Here is a 20,937-nt window from a genome sequence, read left to right as displayed (position 1 = left end):
TGTGTAAATAATAAACTTTCAAAATTCATTGGAGTTGTTTTTGCCTTACTGACACTGTCTATGGAGGTGTGATAAACCAACCTAGCAGCTGCCACCACGCTGCTGCTTAGGTGTTGCTTGACCACTTGGCACAGATTTGATCTTAATACTCTCCCAAAAAGTGAGCTCTGCTGAACTTCTGCCTGGATAAACTAGGCCAGTCCAGCCCTGGCCTAGTAAATTAGCAGCAAGAGCAGCAGCAGGAGCTGGATTTCAAATTCAAAAAGGATGTATTGCTTCAATCACTGGGGCTGCCTAAGATAACTCCATCACTAATAAAAGGAAAACCCTATGTTAATGTTGCAGGGTTAGAATAAAAGCCTGATCTAAACCTTTTCTTCTGAGCTTTAACATTATTTATTTACAAAACATCTAACTCTTAGGGTATTCCATCATATTCAAAATGTCAGGTCCATTTTCATCTGAACATTTATTAGTCTTATTGATAGTGGCAAATGTGAACTGGCAAAATTAATGCTAGATAAGTTCAGACATTTTATTTATAAATTAGTATAGCTCAACAAATCAAAAATTTTAAACATAAAAAGTACTTAAGATACAAATTGTGTGATCCTTGACTAATAATTCACAGAGTATAGAAGAATAAAGATGGGGAGTGGGAAAGGAAGATTGCTTTCTTTCTCCATAGATAATTGTCATTTTTCTCAAATGGGTCTTATTTACTTCTAGGAAGATTGGAAAATTAAACATGGTCATACCAAGTGGAACAATTCATTTATTCCCACTGACCAAGAGCTGTATCCAGAAAGAGAGAGAGGCATGTAAGTGTGTCCCTGCTTTTGACATTTTCTTGATTTTGAAAGGAAACTTAGTTATTTGGATCATCTAAGTTATGAAAATATTTTGGTTTGTTTAGTTCCTCTTAGGAACTATTTCAAATACTTTGTAGCACATTGCAAAAGCTATCATTTATTGATTTTTCATCATGATTATCTACTCGGTATAAACCCTGTACTAAGCACTGTACATACAAATATGTAAAACATAGTTGCTGTCCTTGAATCCTTTACACAAAACAAAGCGTACAAATAGATACTTTTGACGTATGGTAGCAAGTAAAATGAAAGAGACATACAAACATATTTTGGGAGTATTTCAAAATGTGAAAATATGAATGCAAAGCAAATAAATACATATATTTCTAGATTATAAAATGGCAATGTAATTTGTACATTGTATAATGTTTTGTCTCCATTCATTCATTCAACGGACATTTATTAAATGGTTACTGTGTACCAGGAACAAGGCTAAGCATCATGGATAAACCAGTGGATATAATGAATATGGCTCCTGAGCCTATGGAGTTTACGGTCTAGTGAAAAGCATACAATACACTAGTAAGCAAACAAAGTATGTGTATAAAAATGTAAATCATGAAAAATACTGGCATGAAATGTACAAAATGCAATGATAGGGAACAACTATAGCAAGGGAGAGAGAAAATTCCTTACAGTAATCAGAGAATACTCCGAGTAGGTGACTTTTAGGCACAGTGTTGTAATACACACAATACAGGCAGGCAAAGATCAGAGATAGTTCATTCAAGGGAGAAGTAAAGCATGTGTGAAGTCCCTGGGGCAATAAAGAATTTGACGTGATTGAGGGACAGAAAGGAAGTCCATCTGACTGAAAATGAAACAGAGAATGGGTGAGGGCATGAAGGGGACTAGAGAAATAGGCTGGAGTTAGAAAAAAAGCAGTCTTCTAAGTCCATATAGTACCTAGCTTGGAGTGTAGTGCAAAACCTTTAAGACTTGAAAGCAAGTCAGAAACATGATGTGATTTATATTTGTAATATAAGGAGTTGAGCTTTCACTTCCAGAAAGACCAAGGAGAGGTACTTTCCCCTAGTCCTCCCACTACATACAGTTTAAAACCTTGGACATTATATATATTAAACAACATAAGAAGGCTTTGAAATATAGAAGAAAGCAGACAAACAAGGGAACTCAGACCCAAGGAATGGCACAGTGATGAGTTCCCAGGTTGTTTATTTTTTGTTCATCACAGACTTAGAGCTGAAGAAGCTAGCAACCTAGAAAAATGAAGAGTGAGTGAAAGACACAGACAAAAACGTCCTAAGAAAAGCATGAGCTCTCTAGTTAAGTGACCAGGAAAGAGGCAGCTTCAGTTCAGTTCAGTCGTTCAGTCGTGTCTGATTCTTTGCAACCCCATGAATCACAGCACGCCAGGCCTCCCTATCCATCAAAGAGGCAGCTTAGGAAGGCAGAAAACATTGAGACAGTAACCATTCTACTCCAGCCAAACACCACTCAGAAAACTAAACCCCATCCCACCTTTGCCAGCAAAAGGCAAAGTAGGGCACCTAGACTTCTTTAACTTCCCAAGGCTATAGCAAAGCACTTCAACACCCCTGCCATGGTGGTTTCAGAGAATGCCAAATTGGAATTAGGTCTTTCATCCTTGCCAGGCAGTATGACCTCCCCCTTCCCACTTCCAGTGAGGGAGAAACCTGGATTGCTTCCTCAGCTCAGCAGTAAGAGTGTCCCCCTCTCTGCTCTAGTGGTGTCAGAGGAGTCCTTGTGGAGAGTAGGGAGTTTGACCACTGCCCAGCAGTAATGATACCACCTCCCATCCCATGATGTCAGCAGAGACCAAATGGTGAGCTTACGTAATGAAACACTTCTACCCCTCTCAGCCTGGAAACTATTAGTGGAAGTCTGTAGGAAAGTCAGAAAGTCCAAGTATCACCCAACAATAATGAGAAGCCTCACCTTCAGGTGTCAATGAAGGCTGAGTGGGAAACCTGGACTTTATGACACCTGGCTGAAAAAGGGCCACACCTCTGCTTCCTCTTTTGGAGTGGTGTCACAACTAAACACAAAGATTTATTTAAAATCCAGAGGCTCATAAAACCCAAGATGTCCAGATTTCAGTTGAAATTCATTTGTCATACCAAGACCCACTAAGATCTCAAACTGAATAGACAAAGACAATTAATGCCAACAAGATAACAGGAATGTTAGAATTATCTGACAAAGATTTTAAAGCAGCCATAATTAAAAAACGTCAATGAACAATTAAAAACACACTTGAAATATAGGAGAAAAGTTTTAAAAGATCAGCAAAGAAATAGAAGACATAAAAAGAAATGAAATTTAAGAACCCAAGAATAAAATAACTGAAATAAATATTCAATTAGAGGTCAAACAGCAAGAATAGAGGTGATTCAGGAAAGAATCAATTAATTGAAATATAGAATAGAGACTTCCCTAGTGGCTCAGTGGTTAAGAATCCACCTACTAATGCAGGGGACATGCGTTCGATTCCTGGTCTGGAAGATCCACATGCCGTGGGGCAGCTAAGGCCATGTGCCACAACTACTGAGCCTGCACTCTAGAGCCCAAGAGCCACAACTACTGAGCCCACGTGCTGCAACTACTGAAGCCCTTGAGCCTAGAGCCTGTGCTCCACAAGAGAAGCCACTCCAATGAGAAGCCCAAGCACTGCAAGGAAGAGTAGCACCCGTTCGCTGCAACTAGACAAAGCCTGTGCACAGCAACAAAGACCCAGCACAATCAAAAATAAATAAATTTTTTTAAAAAAATAAATAATAATAGAAATTACCAAATCTGAACAACAAAGAGGAAGTAGACTTAAACAAGAAAGAACAGAGCCTCAGAGACCTGTGGCACAAAAACAAAAGATCTAACATTCATGTCATGGAGTCCTATAGGAAAAGAGAAAAAGGGAAGTGCTGAAAAACAACTCAAATAAATAATGGCTGAAAACTTCCCCAAAGTGGCAAAAGATACAAACCTACAGATTCAAGAGACTGAATGAATTCCAAATAGGATAACCAAACAAATTCAAACTAAGACATGTCACAGTCAAATTTCTGAAAACTAAAAGCAAAACAAAGATCTTGAAAGCAGCCAGACATAAACAAGACTTAACCTATGGGGGGAAAATAATGTGAATGATAGTTGATTTCTCATCAGAAACCATGGAATCTAGAAGGATGAAAGCAAGATTGCAAACTAGGAATCTTCATGTTTTTGTTCCTCAAAGAAACATTTTTTGAAAAAATCAAAATAAAGAACAAAAATAAGAAATTTACATGCAAGAAAATGAATTTGGACCCTTGCCTTATACCATATACAAAAACTAACTCAAATTGGATGCAACACATTAAGTGCTAAAACTATAAAACTCTTTGAAGAAAACACTGAAGTCAATTTCCATGACATTGTAAGACCTTGATGCTGGGAAGATTGAAGGCAGGAGGAGAAGGGGATGACAAGATGAGATGGTTGGATGGCATCACTGATTCAATGGACATGAGTTTGTACAAGCTCCAGAAGATGGTGAAGCCTGGTGTGCTGCAGTCTATGGGGTCACAAAGAGCTGGACATGACTGAGCGACTGAACAACAACTGTGGAAAATGGTTTGGCAGTTCCTCAAAAAATCAGAAACAAGTACCATATGATTTAGCAATTCTACTTGTAGGTATATATCCAAATGAATTTAAAAATAGGGACTCAACCAAACTTTTACAGCAATGTTCATAGCAACGTTATTCACAATAGCTAAAAGGTGGAAAACACTCCAAATGTCCATCAACAGATGAATTTATAAACAAATGTGGTATACACATACAATGAAATGTTCATCCTTAAAAAGGACTGGAATTCTGGTACATGCTACAACATGGATAAACCTTAAGGACACTATGCTAAGTGAAATAAGCCAGACACAAAAGGACAAATTGTATAATTCCACTTACACAAAGTACCTAGAATAAGCAAATTCACAGAGACAGAAAGGAGAATAGTGATTACTAGGGGCTGGGGGAGGGGAGAATGGGAAGTTATTGTCTAAATGGTAAATTTTGGAAATGAATAGAGGTTGGTTGTGAAACACTGTAAATGTACTTAATACCACTTAATTTTACAATTAAAAATGCTTAAAGTGGTAAGTTTTATGTATATTTTATCACAATAAAAATACTTTTTAAAAAAAGGAAAACCATAGAGTCCAAAAAGAAGTGGCACAACATCTTTCAAGCACTGAAAGGAAAGAACCCAGAATTTTATATTCAGCAGAGATATCCTCCAAGAATGATGGGTAAATCAACATATTCTCAGATGAAAGAAAATTAAGAAATTTTGCCAGCAGATCTACCCTAAAAGAATGGCTAAAGGAAGTTCTCTAAACAGAAAGGAAATGATAAAAGAAGGCATCTTGGAACATCTAGTAGGAAGAAAGAACATGGGTAAATACAATATAATATAGACTTTCCTTTGAGTGTTCTAAATTATGGCTGATGATTGAAGCAAAAATGTAACAATGCCTGATACAGTATAAAGAGGACATATATAAGATCATTATAGTATAAATGAAGGAGAGTAAAACCATACAAAGAATGGTATTGTTTCTAAACTTCAATTAAACTGGTAAAATGTTTACATCAGTGGACTGTGATAAGTTATGTATATATAATGTAATACCTAGAGCAATCACTAAAAGGCTATATAACAGATATACTCAAAAACTATCTGTAAAATGAAATTCTAAAAATATTCAAGTAACCTACAGGAAGACAGAAACAAGAAAAAAGAAATGAAAAACAGAACAAACAGAAAACAAGAATTAAAATGGCAGACTTAAGAGTGGATTTAAAACACATGATGCACATATATTATTGGATATATATGGAATCTAGAAAGATGGTACTGATGAACCTATTTGCAGGGCAGCAGTGGAGATGCAGACATAGAGAACAGACTTGTGGACACAGTCAGGGAAGGAGAGGGTGGGATGAATTGAGAGAGTAGCACTGAAACATATACATTACCATATATGAAACAGAGAGCCAGTGAGACTTTGCTGTATGACACAGGGCGCTTAACCTGGTGCTCTGTAACAACCCAAAGGGGTGGGAGGTGGGAGGGAGGTTCAAGAAGGAGGGGTGTATGTATACCTATGGCTGATTCATGTGATGTATGGCAGAAACCAACACAATATTTTAAAGCAATTATCTTCCAATTAAAAAGAAAACATGATGCAACTGACAATAAGGTCCTACCGTATAGCACAGGGAACTATATTCAATATCCTATGATAAACCAAAATGGAAAAGAATATGAAAAAGAATGTATATATGTGTATAACTAAATCACTTTGCTATATAGTGGTAAATAACACAATATTTTAATTCAACTATACTTCAAGTAAAACAAAATCCTATTCATTATCCTTTTTGCTGAACCCTCATTAGCACAATAAAATAAAATATATCACAACCTGATTCTCCAAGTCATAAAGCATATTATTCACTTAATGTTCTATATACTGTTGAAGAAATAAAACTTTGTGGGGAAAAAACATGATATAACTATATGCTGTCTACAATAAACTCCAAATATAGTGATATAGGCAGGTTGAAGGTAAAAGGTTGGAAAAGATATATTGAGCAAATATTAATTAAAAATAAGCAGAAGTGCCTATATTAATGTTAGATAAAGTGATTTCAAAGAGGGAAGAAAAGTAAAAGAGGAAGATAGAAGTAGTGAGAGACTCATTTTACATGGCAGAGAGTAAAGATTTACTTTATAGTGTTGATGAAAAAGAAATAAACATTAAATATATTCCTTGAACTTACAATAGTAAGAAATATAGGAGCTGAAGATAATCACGTTGGGGAGAATTAATGAAGCAGTAGATATGGTATGAGTTAGCTAAATACTCTTCTGCCTTGGCAGAAAATCCATGGTAGTGTCTTGAATTAACAAGTCTATTAATAGTGACAATCGGCTTACAAGAGTTAAAATGGGAGTACTTAAGAGTAGGGCAGACGACTATGGTTTGCTCATTTGAGTCCTTCTGTACCATTAGATTATTAAGTCTTGTGCGTGTATTACTTTGGTAAACATTTAAAAATATTTTAATTGAAACCAGAAGTCTCTACTGTGACTGACAAGAGCATAATGACTGAAATCACTTGCATGGTGTTTGAAATCATTTACAGGCTGACTCCAGTTTAGCTTTATCTCTATTTCTATCCATTGCCTAGAATATTTTGCTTTAGCCACATCAGAGAACGAAGTCTTACTTCTCTTGTTAACTCTTCCTCAGGTACCCTTCTTACCCAAAAAGGCTCTACTGAAATCTAAATTCCTCTGCGGAGCCTTTCTCAAATCAAGCAGCCTCCACCCTCAAAGGTCGAATAATTATCTCCTTTACACCATGCTTTTTTAAAATTCCATTTTTATATGCATTGGTATATAATATACCTTTTGAGTTCTAATAAGTAAATATTTAGAAACATGAATTCTGGAAATTCAATAGAGAAAGTATTTCACATATTCACAGTCAAAAAGTGAAAGAACTGGAAAGAATTGTGCATGTAATAAGAAAATATAGGGACAGTCACATTAAAAAAGGGACATTTGTTAGTGGGAAAGTACAGTCTGTCCCCCTGGCAATTCTAATGGAGCACATTTCATGACAACTCCTCCTCTCTCACTGACTTCATGAAGATTCACCATATGTCTTCTAAGTCAGAAATCTTATTTTTAGAACAATATATTACTTTTAAACTTGACTGAAGCCACGTATCTTTTCTACTTAGAAGAGATATACAGTTTCCAATGTCATATATTTATGTTAACCCACTTATAATGGGATTTGGAATGTGATAGAAGAAACAGAAATCAGTTGATAATGAGAATTTGACAGCATTTTCTTGCTTCCTAAGCAAATAACTTTCTGCAAAAGTCCTGTTTGAAGGCATAATTACCAAGTTTTTTGCCATTGGCATGTGGCTACTTTTAATATTCTATGAAAACAGTTTTATTTTGTGCTTTATTTCATGGCAGATTATAGCCATTCAGTGAAAAGTGTACATTGTTATTTATTTTTCTTTGCATGTGTCCAGATTTTTAAATTATTATCAAGGATTGATTGTTCTGATGCAATGACTCTTATGGTACCAGATGTCCAGAAATTTTGAAATGATGATTTGAGGCTTTACATATGCTTAAATATTAACCTAAATGTATAAATTCAAAAGGCAAAGTTAAGGATGTTTTTAATAGCAAACCTTAATTTTCATTGAAGTATATGTCCTCATCAAAATTATAGAGCAACTATAAATTATATTATTATAACTTATATGAAAATAAATTTCATATAAAATTATAAGAAAAATAAATTTCCCAGAACATGTAGAATTGCAAAATGATATACTTAGAAAGAGAGCTACATTAGGAGTGAGAAGAGTTGGGCCTGCTGTCTAAACTTCAAGGCTCTGTAATATTGGGCAAATCACATGACCCCACTAATCCTCAGTATTTTCTTCTGCAATATGGGAATTCCCATTCTTAGAATTGTCATGAGGCTCAAATGAAAAAATGTGTTCACAATCACTGTAAACTTACAAATGTAAGCTAATGTTATCATTCAAATTGCATAGAATTTATAGCATAGTCTTCCAAATACCTTCAAATCTGACAAACTTTTTTTCTACAAGGATAACTTTGATAGTAAAAATTCATCTGAAACTATGTCTGACCAGTAAATTTGATGCCCCAGTTAGCTAATACTGTTTTTGATTAAGGAAAAATAAGCTATAAAATATACATTTTTCAAGCATGCCACACAAAATTACAGAAAGCAATGTTTTAAAAGTTCCCAGAATGAAAAAAAAAATAAGTAAAAGTTCCCAGAATGTTTTGAATTATATCAACATCGCAAAGATGACTACTTGAAGCTTTAACACTAATTGATTGCATTTCTTTGCTTATGTTTCTTAAAAGAATACATTTACCTGTACTTTAGGTTATTCTATTAGTATTATGGGTCTACATATTTGGTTTAAGATACTACTCTATAGAAGTTTAAAATAGAGCACAAGATAAATAAGTAAATTTATGTTTGTAAAATGAGATATATGAAATATTCAGTTATTCTTGTGTGGCTATGGAAAGGTAAATAAAATGTCAGCTCCTATAAACTATTCCTTTTTGTCAGGATTGTGAATAAAGATAGGAAAGGGAAGGGAGAGGAGTAGGGAGAAAAATATTTACACTATGAAAGTACCACTTCACTATCAACATATTTAAATGAGTACCTGAAGAAAACAAAATTGATTTAAAAAATTAAACCTTGCCTTTGTTCTCCATTTACAGAAATACCTTTTCTGTAGGCTAGATGAAAGTAAACTGCAGTTCAGGATTCTCTCTCCCAAACCACATATCTGTGTTCCTATGTAGCATTGTTGAAATCCTCACATGGCAGGCAGAAGAAAAGGTCATAGAATTATTACATGTCTTTTTCTAATAAAATAATAATTCTGTGCCATGGGGAATTTCCTAGCAGTCCAGTGCTTAGAACTCTGCACTTCCACTACAGGGGGCATCTCCCTGGTTGGGGAGATAAGATCCCACAAGCTGTGTGGAGTGGTGTGGTGTGCCCCCCAAAAAAGTGCCATACTTAGAAAATATAGAACCTTATCTCCTTAATGGCACAACTTCTGATATGCATAATCTCATGGAAAAAGAAAGACTGACCACATACAAAATTTATACCTGAACAAAGAAGATGAAGTTGTAGCTAACTGGGAAAGAGATTAGAAAGATGGTGAAATTAACTAAATACAATGTTTAGTTTAAAAACACTATTCATAAATTTTATTAGGTACCCAATGTAATCTTGCTTTTGGGGAAGTGATATTGTTTTCGTATATGCAGCGTGTTTCTCTTTTTTCATGGCTTTTTAATATTGTATTGATTACTCAATTTTTCTTGGTCCATTAGAACATAAATATGTAAAAAATAGCAAGATATCAAATCTCTTTCAAAGGCTGTTAGTATAATCAGCAGTGTTCTGTTACCATGCAGTGTACCTCATTTTTAGTATGAAAAATATACTTGGACTCTCATGGGATCTTATGGTTCAACAGTGATATCAAACTGAAAAATCTATTAATAGTAATTTATCTGTTTTAGTAAGTCACACAGAAGAAGCAACCTCAAGCAAACATTAATACAGAGACTTCCCATATGCATTTGGTAAAGGTGACTTCAGCTGATACCTGCCATTTATACAGTTATATTTTGTGTTTATTTTGAATACCTCAAAAAATTAAATAATTTGCTAACATTTTAGTTGTGCTTCTTAGATATCAGTTTCTATAGTATTAGCATAGCTGCCATGATTACTGTGGTGGTGGTGGTGGTGGTTTAGTTGCTAAGTTGTGTCTGACTCTTGTGACCCATGGACTGTAGCCCACTAGGCTTCTCTGTCCATGGGATTTCCAGGCAAGAATACTGGAGTGTTTGCCATTTCCTCCTCCAGGGGATCTTCCTGACCCAGGGATCAAACCCAGGTCTCCTGCATTGCAGGTGGATTCTTTACTGATTGTAGGGAAGACAAAATAATTTTCTCTCTATCCTAAATTCTTAGCTGAGAATCCAATAATCAAAGATGGGTTAACAAGAGAGGTGGCTTTAGAATTCAGGATTAAAAACCACCTTAATAGGGAAAGGGGATGGTGATGGTAGGCTTCTTAGGGAAGATAAAATAATTTTTAGGGACGATGAATGGGGCCTTAAAAGAATATGTGTGAAATATGATAGTGTGTGACAAAGTTTGTCTTGGTGTGGTATGGACTTTTAGTTTCTCCTGTGAGATAAGTCAGTCCTCTCTGGTTGATGAAACTCCTGGTGGTGGTGGGGGGGGTGGATTATGATAATTGAAATCCTTTAGAAGGATTTTAGGCAGATAAGGGGAGTTCAGAGAAAGCCTCTCCCTGCACTTGCTGTTTTTAAGTGCCTTCAGCTCAAAATAATCATTATACCAAGCAGCATATGGTAGCATGTTTTGCTACCTTTCATTACCTTAGGTATTATCATATAGTCAAGGCCTGGAAGAAGTATAGTAAGAGTGGTAGAGAGAATCAAAAGCTCAAGGTAAATGGAACTTATGCCACCTTCTCCATAAACTGGTTAGAAAAATATTTTCAAGGAGAAGATTTATGACAATTTGACTTTGATGTTCTGTTTTAATGATCTTTCTTTCCCCAAATGAGTGTAGTCACAACATGTTTCCAAATTCGCTAATATCTAAGTGACTTCCTCAGTTTCCCTGGTGGCTCAGACAGTAAAGAATATGCCTGCAATGAAAACTGGGTTTGATCCCTGGGTTGGGAAGATCCCCTGAAAGGGAATGACTACCCACTCCAGTATTCTTGCCTGGAGAATTCCTTGGACAGAGGAACCTGATGGGCCACAGTCCATGGGTCGCAAAGAGTTGGACACACTAAGTGACTAACACTTTCACTTTCACACTTTAACTAGTGACTCCCTCAGACATAGACATCGGCTAAGCTCTATCATCAAATAGTTCGGAAGGAGGACTATATGATTAATGGTAATTTGAATAGGGATGGGGTGATTTAGCAGGTCAAAACATTTTTTGTTCCATAGATTTGTAATCAGATGCCGTGAATTCTCATGCCTCAGATCTAAGCAATATATATGGCCAAAACATTTTGCAATTCAGGAGAAATGAGTTAGTGCAGTGACATATCAGCATTATGAGCAAAATAAGGTTTGATTGTTTCAGAAGAAAAACTTGTTGCCATAGCATCAAAAAATTTGTAACCACCTATAGAAATACATAGAAGACTTTTCAAGAAAAAATAAACAAATCATTGAAGTAGAAGGTATGCCTCCTAGAGAGTTGTTTGCTACAGTGAAACCAAATGCAAGGTTTCATTGAAACAGAAGAAATCACCATGCAATCTGCTCCTCCCCTAGTTATTTGTCACATAAAGATTTTGGGAGGCATTTGTATACATATAATGATCAGTGAAAATGTTCATAACAGGCAGCCCAAATTTCCAATTCAGTTTAAAGGTGTTGGAGAAATGAAGAATGTCTGCAGTTACCTAATGAGTACATATTTCTCAGACTGCAAATTCAGTTGTGATGGCAATGTGGGATCCTGGATAGGATCCTGGAACAGAAAAAAGACATTAGTGGGAAAAAAAATCGATGGATTTTGGATTAAGTCTGTAGTTTAGTTAATAAAATTATATCAATGTTAAATTTTTGTTATTTATAATCAAACTATGGTTATAACAATAGGGGAAGCAAGGTGAGCTATAGAAGAGAACTCTCTCTGTACTACATTTGCAAATTTTCTCTAAGTTTAAAACAAGTACATACAGTAAAAGAAGCTTTCCTTTTTATTTGACTAGATGTATTCTCTGTCTCAAGTGCCCAGAAAATTTTATCTAGTAACAGAAAAATTATCTATGTCCTAGAAAGTTTTATTTGGCCACAACCAGTAAAGTTTGTTACCTTTAAGATTTTTCTTTAAAGAAATTCATAGGTTTTACCTTTTCCCCCTCCCCAAGTAGATGTAAAGCTAGAAGGAAGCTTAAATATTTTAAAGTTTCCATAAAGTAGGCGAATCTACTTGTTGTGTTTAATTTGGTTATATCCTAAACTGCATCCTCTGTAATGTGACTTCTCCTGTCTAATCCTCGGGCCTATGCCTGGCATGCTGAGATCTGCTAAAATCAAACTATATAGCTGTACATTCCTCTTGTTTAGTAATCATTAGTATCACCTGTAAATCTTTCACAAGTTCACTAACTATTTCTCTTCATGGCTCCTCTCTAACTCTCTAGGACTTTCAGATGCCATCCTACAGGAAATTCAGTGGAGTTTGTCTGTTGTTGTTCAGTCACCAAGTCATGTCCGACTCTTCGCGACTCCATGGATTGCAGTATGCCAGGACTCCCTGGCCCTTTCCAGTATAGGCACACAATAACAATTGCACTTTTAATGGCTTGAAGGACTTTTCTTAAAGGCTTGCCTTCTCCCTGGTCTTTACCCAGGATTCGTTATACTGTCTCACATACTCACAGCAGGATTCTATATAGCATCTGAAGCTATATAGCTTCAGCCCTCCCTTCCTCCACTACATCTGGTTCTCTTGTTTTCTCTCTTCACATTTCCCTCCCTGCTTTGCCCTATATTGCTAAGATTTTTATTTAATTTGGGAGAGTAGAAAACTTATTTAACCAGTATACTTTCTAAGTCTTTTAGTCATATATATAGAGAGATAGATAGATATAGATATATAGATAGATAGATCTTGACTATTTGGAGTACAATTTAAATACAACTAAAAACTCTGGGTGTAATGTTCAGTTTTGACAAATGCATAAACTTGTATTAACCCATACCATTATTAAGACCCAAAACAACCTCATCACCACAGAAATCTCCCTTATGTCCCATCTCAGTGAATGTCCCCACAACCATGATCTGATTTCTATCACCACGGATTATTAATTTTGTCCATTCTAGAATTTCATGTAAGTGAAATTATACAATGTATACTTCTTGTGTCTTGCTTTTCTTTACTCAGGATACTATTCTTTATTTTTTTTTTCAGGATACTATTTTTGAGATTCATCCATACTGACACATGGATCTATACTTAATTCTTTTGTTTCCGAAAAATCCCTGAAAAGCAATATTAGAAATCAACGTTTCATACCTTCTGTTTAATTACTTAATAACATGATTTTAAAGGCATAGTTTTACTCCATGTATATAGCAGATCACTTTTGGTCTGTCTATGGTATATAATTTATATCCAAGAATTAAATTCTGTCCTGTAATTTTGCACATATAGGACATTAGGATAAGCTTTTGATGCTTCAACATATGACCATTGTCTAGGAACCGATTAAAGGTTGAATACTGCCTTGATCATAATTTTTAAATATTTCTGGAACACTGAGAAATAAAGAAGGCTTTAAGCAGTTGTCAAATGACATATAGAGGAACAGCGTGTTGATGTCAGCTGAAACAAAATATTGGGAGCCACTTGGCTGAGCAGCTGCTCTCATACTAATCTATCACACATATAAGTATTAAAGTGGTTACCAGTAAAGTTTTATATACTTCTTTTTGAGAAGACTGTAGCTTCATTGGAAGACTCAGTACCTTCTAGCCTTCAGTTACATATCTTAATAACATCAAATATCAAAGCCTTTAGTACTCATTTCAGGTTCTCCACAAAACTGGCGAATTTCAAAGTCTGTTTTTAAATTTAAAAGGTTGGTGATCAATAAACTGTCTTGCCTTCTGCATAGGGAAAAAAAAGTTTGTGCCATCATGTGAAGTTTTCCTAATTGTCCATCTTAACCCTAATCAGTAGATCAAAGGTGAAAACACAAATCAATCTCCATAATACATGAAGGAAAAATTTTTGGTAAAATTAAATATTCAATTCCTATTTTAAATAAAATTCTAGTAAGGAACAAACAGAAAATATTGTCTTCTTTAAATTATTTTGGGGGAGACTTCTGGTTCTACCCCATTCCTTCCAAGTTCTCCCTCTTACAACTAAAAGGTCATGGCTTAAAATAACAAATGATCATAGACTTTGAAAGGTAAAAAACAAAAAGGCTGACATTATAGGTAACTTGACTTAAGAGACACAGTGATGCGTTCCCTGGATTTCCTTGTCTCCCATACATTCTTGACCAGGTATGGCAGAGGCCTCCAACCCAAATCTACCAACAGGCAAAGACAAAACAAATTCCCACTGTCTAGCCAAAGTACTAGAAACAGGATTTCCTAAGAACAAAAAACCTTTATGGCAAGACCCATCCTATACTAGACAAACATCAAGGGAAAAAGTATGCCTCATCCCCCATGTTTCAGTGGTAGTCCTCTTGGCGCAAGTTAAGTGGCACTCTGATTTCTCCACTAGGTGGTGTTAGCAAGCTAAGTGGGGATCTGAAGTAGACAGCAGTTATCTGATTTCTCCTGTAGAGATAGTAATGATTGGACCAAGTGGGGAGCTGACTGTCCATCCCCTGCCAGGTAGAAGTAGGTGGTACTCTGATTCCCCTATCAAGGTTCTATTGGTGGGGATGAGTGGGGAGCCAGTCTTTTATTCCCCACCTGGCAGAGTTAAGCAATGTTCAGGTTCCTTCAACAGGGTAGTTTCAGTGGCGTTCAGAGGTGAGCTGAGCCTCTAGTTGTACCTAGCAGAAATGAGATTTAATGAGGTGATGGGAGGTGGGGATATACCCGCTGTCCAATGTCAAAGGGCTCAGTGACAAACTAAGCCTCCACCTTTTCTGAGATCAATGAGACTAAGTATTAATAAATGGTCTGAGTCAAGCCTAGTAAGCACCCAGCTTTCCAGCTACCTCTGGTGTCAACAAGGCCAGTGCCAAGTTGAGCTTCCATACTTACCCAGTAACAGTGAGACTGAATGATGTGGTACAAAGAAAGTCTAGACAGCATTTCTGTTCTTTCACTGGAAGTTGAGTCTCTATACCCACCTGCCAGAATCCTAGTTTCACCAGGAAGGGGTCAGCAGGACTAAAGGAGGAGATTACCTTCCATCCCACCTATCTTCAATGAGACGGTGTGAGTCATTGCCCTACTTTTGCTAAGGTAGTGTTTGCAGAACCCAGCAGGAAACATAACATACACTCCACTTGGTATGGGAGCTACACCTCAACAGGTGGACTGACTGATAAAATAAAGATTAAATAGGATCTCTAGTCTCATAATACAATTTCCAAAATGTTGAAGGTATAATAAAAAGTCACTCAGCATAGTAAGAACCAGAAAAATCAAACATGAATGAGAAAAGAAAATTAATAGATGTCAACATCAAAAGGAATCAGATGTTGGAATTATCTGGCAAAAACTTTAAAGCACAATCACAAAGAATATTTAATGAATTTTCACTAAAAAAAAAAACTCACCAAAGAAAAATGAACTATAACAAAAAATAAATGGTGATGATAGAGCTAAAAACACAATAATCAAAATGAAGAATTCACTTAATGGCTCAATAGTAGAGTAGAGAAAATAGATAGAATAAGTGAACCAGAGTACAGATCAGTAGGACTTACCCAATTGGAACATCAAAGAGAAAATAGACTGAAAAAAGAAAAATTGAGCAGTGTCTCAGGGACCTATGGGACAATAGCAAAAGAGAACGTTTGTATCATTAGACTTCCAAAAGGAGAGGAGAGAGATAGTGAGACTGAAATATTATTCCAAGGATTAATAGCTAAAAAACCAAATTTGCAAAAAGAAATAAACCTACAGATACAAGAAACTAAACAAGTCTAAGATAAGCCCAAAGAAGTCTATGCCATGACACATCATAATTAAACTTCTGAACACAAAAGACAAAGAAATGTCAGAGCAGCCAGAGAGGAATGCTGCATTTCTTATAGGGAAGCACTGATCAGTATGATAGCAGGTTTCTCATCTGAAAATATGGGGTTAAAGAGTAAGTGGCAGAACATTTTTTGAGCACTGAATTGTCAACAGCAAGTTTTATATCTGACAGAAATATCCTTTGGCAATGGAGGATCAATAAAGACATTCTGAGACAAAAGGGAAACTAAGATAATTATTTGCTAGCAAACCTCCTATTAAAGAATGGTCTAAGTCCTATCAAACTACCAATGAAATTTTCCACAGAACTAGAACAAAAGCTTTCACAATTCATATGGAAACACAAAAGACCCCAAATAGCCAAAGCAGTCTTGAGAAAGAAGAATGGAGCTGAGGAATCAACCTTCCTGACTTTAGATTATACTACAAAGCTACAGTCATCAAGACAGTATGGTACTGGCACAAAAACAGAAATATAGACCAATGGAACAAGACAGAAAGCCCAGAAATAAACCCATGCACCTATGGGTACCTTATTTTTGACAAAGGAGGCAAGAATATACAATGGGGCAAAGACAGCCTCTTCAATAAGTGGTGCTGGGAAAACTGGACAGCTATGTGTAAAAGAATGAAATTAGAACACTTCCTAACACCATACACAAAGATAAACTCAAAATGGATTAAAGACCTAAATGTAAGACCAGAAACTATAAAACTCTTAGAGGAAAACATAGGCAGAACACTCAATGACATATCAAAACAAGATCCTCTATGACCCACCTCCTAGAGTAACAGAAATAAAAACAAAAGTAAACAACTGGGACCTGATTAAAATGAAAAGCTTTTGCACAGCAAAGGAAACTACAAACAAGGTGATAAAACCCTCAGAATGGTAGAAAATAATAGCAAATGAAACACTGACAAAGGATTAATTTCCAAAATATACAAGCAGCTCATACAACTCAATAACAGAAAAACAAACAACCCAATCAAAAAGTGGGAAAAAGACCTAAACAGACATTTCTCCAAAGAAGACATACAGATGGCTAACAAACACATGAAAAGATGTTCAACATTGCTCATTATTAGAGAAATGCAAATCAAAACCACAATGAGATATCACCTCACACCAGTCAGAATTCAGTTCAGTGTACCCCAGTGTTCATCACAGCACTGTTTATAATAGCCAGGACATGGAAGCAACCAAGATGCCCATCAGCAGACGAATGGATAAGAAAGCTGTGGTACATATACACAATGGAATATTACTCAGTCATTAAAAAGAATATATTTGAATCAGTTCTAATGAGATGGATGAAACTGGAGCCCATTATACAGAATGAAGTAAGCCAGAAAGATAAACACCAATACAGTATACTAACACATATATATGGAATTTAGAAAGATGGTAATGATAACCCTATATGCAAGACAGAAAAAGAGACACAGATGTATAGAACAGACTTTTGGACTCTATGGGAGAAGGTGAGGGTGGGATGATCTGAGAGAACAGCATTGAAACATGTATATTATCAAGTGTGAAACAGATTGCCAGTCCAGGTTGGATGCATGAGACAAGTGCTCGGGGCTGGTGCACTGGGAAGACCCAGAGGGATGGGATGGGGAGGGAGGTGGGAGGGGGGGTTCAGGATGGGGAACACATGTAAATCCATGGCTGATTCATGTCAATGTATGGCAAAAACCACTACAATATTGTAAAGTAATTAGCCTCCAACTAATAAAAATAAATGGGAAAAAAAAAGAATTCAGTTCAGTTCAGTCGCTTAGTCATGTCTGAATATTTGCAACCCCGTGAACTGCAGCACACGTCTTCCCTGTCCATCACCAACTCCTGGAGCTTACTCAAACTCATGTCCATTGAGTTGGTGATGCCATCCAACCATCTCATCCTCTGTCATCCCCTTCTCCTCCTGCCTTCAGTCTTTCCCAGCATCAGGGTCTTTTCAAATGAGTCAGTTCTTTGCATCAGGTGGCCAAAGTATTGGAGTTTCAGCTTCAGCATCAGTCCTTCCAATGAATATTCAGGACTGATTTCTTTTAAGATGGACTAGTTGGATAACCTTGCTGTCCAAGGGACTCTCAAGAGTCTTCTCCAATACCACAGTTCAAAAGCATCAATTCTTTGGTGTTCAGCTTTCTTTATAGTCCAACTCTCACATCCATACATGACTACTGGAAAAACCATAGCTTTGACTAGATGGACCTTTGTTGGCAAAGTAATGTCTCTGCTTTTTAATATGCTGTCTAGGTTGGTCATAACTTTTCTTCCAAGGAGCAAGTGTCTTTTAATTTCATGGCTGCAGTCACCATCTACAGTGATTTTGGAGCCCCCCAAAATAAAGTCTGTCACTGTTTCCATTTTTTCCCCATCTATTTGCCATGAAGTGATGGGACCAGATGCCATGATCTTAGTTTTTTGAATGTTGAGTTTTTAAGCCAACTTTTTCACTTTCCTCTTTCACTTTCATCAAGAAGCTCTTTAGTTCTTCTTTGCTTTCTGCCATAAGTGTGGTGTCATCTGCATATCTGAGGTTATTGATATTTCTCCCGGCAATCTTGATTCCAGCTTGTGCTTCATCCAGTCCAGCATTTCTCATGATGTACTCTGCATATAAGTTAAATAAGCAGGGTGACAATATACAGCCTTGACATACTCCTTTCCCAATTTGGAACCAGTCTGTTGTTCCATGTCCAGTTCTAACTGTTGCTTCTTGACCTGCATACAGATTTCTCAGGAGGCAGGTCAGGTGGTCTGGTATTCCCATCTCTTGAAGAATTTTCCACAGTTTGTTGTGATCTACACAGTCAAAGGCTTTGGCATAGTCAGTGAAACAGAATGGCCAGTCAGAATGGCCATCATCAAAAAGTCTACAAACAATAAATGCTGGAGAGGGTGTAGAGAAAAGGGAACACTCTTGCACTGTTGGTGGGAATGTAAATTGATACAGCCACTATGGAAGATGGTATGGAGATTCCTTAAAAAACTAGGAATAAAACCACCATATGACCCAGCAATCCCACTCCTAGGCATATACCCTGAGGAAACCAAAATTGAAAAAGATACATGTATCCCATTGTTCATTGCAGCACTATTTACAATAGCTAGAACATGGAAGCAACCTAGATGTCCATCAACAGATGAATGGATAAAGAAGTTGTGGTACATATACACAATGGAATATTACTCAGCCATAAAAAAGAATGCATTTGAGTCAGTTCTGATGAGGTGGATGAACCTAGAACCTATTATACAGAGTGAAGTGAGTCAGAAAGAGAAAGATAAATATCATATTCTAATGCACATATACAGAATCTAGAAAAATGGTACTGAAGAATTTATTTACAGGGCAGCAGTGGAGAAATAGACATAGAGAATAGACTTACAGACGTGGAGAGATGATGGGATGTATGGAAAGAGTAACATGGAAACTTACATTACCATATGTAAAAATAGATAGCCAATGGGAATTTGCTGTATGGCTCAGGAAACTCAAACAGGGGCTCTGTATCAACCTAGAGGGGTGGGATGGGGAGGGAGATGGGAGGGAGGTTCAAAAGGGAGGGGATATATGTATGCCTATGGCTGATTCATGTTGAGGTTTGACAGAAAACAGCAAAATTCTGTAAAGCAATTATCCTTCAATTAAAAAAAATGATTGAAGTAACTTCTCTAATCAGAAAAAGTAATGATAACAGAAGGAAACTTGAAATTTCAGAAAGGAAAGAAAATTAAAATGTGTAAATATAGAGGTAAATATAACAAATTTCCTACTTCTCATGCATTTCTTAAATCATATTTGAAGCTGAAGCAAAAATTGTAACACCAGCTGCTTGATGCTTAACAGAAGTAGAGGACACAGTTTGAAAAAATGCTTTTTTAATGGTGAGGATCAAAGGACCTAAGTGGAAATCATGTTCCTATACTTAACTCAAACTGGATTAATGTTGAAACCAGTTCATTGTGATGTATGTGTGTGTGTGTATTATGTATATATATAATATCTAGAACACTGCTAAGAGAACAATACAGAAATGTATTCAAAAACACTATACATTTGTCAGGAGAGAATCCTTAAGTATGTTCAAATACCTCACTGAGAAGTAAGAAAAAATGAGGAATGAGAAATGGAGAAAACAAACAGAAAAAAGTCATAAAATGGCCAAGTTAAGCCAAAATATATTGAGTCTGTGAGATACCCTGGAGGAGGAAATGACAACCCACTCCAGTATTTTTGCCTGGGAAATCTCATGGACAGAGGAGTCTGGCAGGCTACAGTCCGTGGGATCACAGAGTCGGACATGACTGAAACAACAGCACGCACGCATACATCAATAAATAACTTGAGTGTAAATTGCCTATATACACCAATTAAAAATGAGATTGGCAGGATGGCTAAAAATAATCCTCACAATTCACTTACATTTTATGGTCCAACATGTAAAAAGTTTGGAAGTTGGCATTCTTATCCTCACAGGAAAAAGGCCAGAAAAACTGAAAATCAATAACCCTTCTAAGATCTTTGAGAGAATTCAAGTCACAGGGAAAATCATGGCTCCGAAAACTGGAGAGACAATTGAATACAGAGACTCACACCTTATCAGGATCAGAAGCTGCAACTGGAGCCTGGTAGGAACACATTACTGGAATCTGAGCAT

General features: G+C 36.4%; 1 long non-coding RNA gene across 1 annotated transcript in view; it reads left to right on the top strand.

Annotated features, from left to right (window-relative positions):
* The first annotated feature begins 734 nt into the window (after positions 1 to 734).
* LOC139033372 (uncharacterized) overlaps positions 735 to 20,937 on the top strand; it is a 174,159-nt gene continuing 153,956 nt past the window's right edge. The window contains exon 1 of the long non-coding RNA XR_011485951.1: positions 735 to 821. This is a non-coding gene — a long non-coding RNA (uncharacterized lncRNA). The remainder of the gene's footprint in view (positions 822 to 20,937) is intronic.

This window comes from Odocoileus virginianus, unplaced genomic scaffold, assembly GCF_023699985.2.
Source record: "Odocoileus virginianus isolate 20LAN1187 ecotype Illinois unplaced genomic scaffold, Ovbor_1.2 Unplaced_Scaffold_4, whole genome shotgun sequence".
Lineage (NCBI taxonomy): Eukaryota > Metazoa > Chordata > Mammalia > Artiodactyla > Cervidae > Odocoileus > Odocoileus virginianus.
This window is presented reverse-complemented; position numbering and strand designations above follow the sequence as displayed.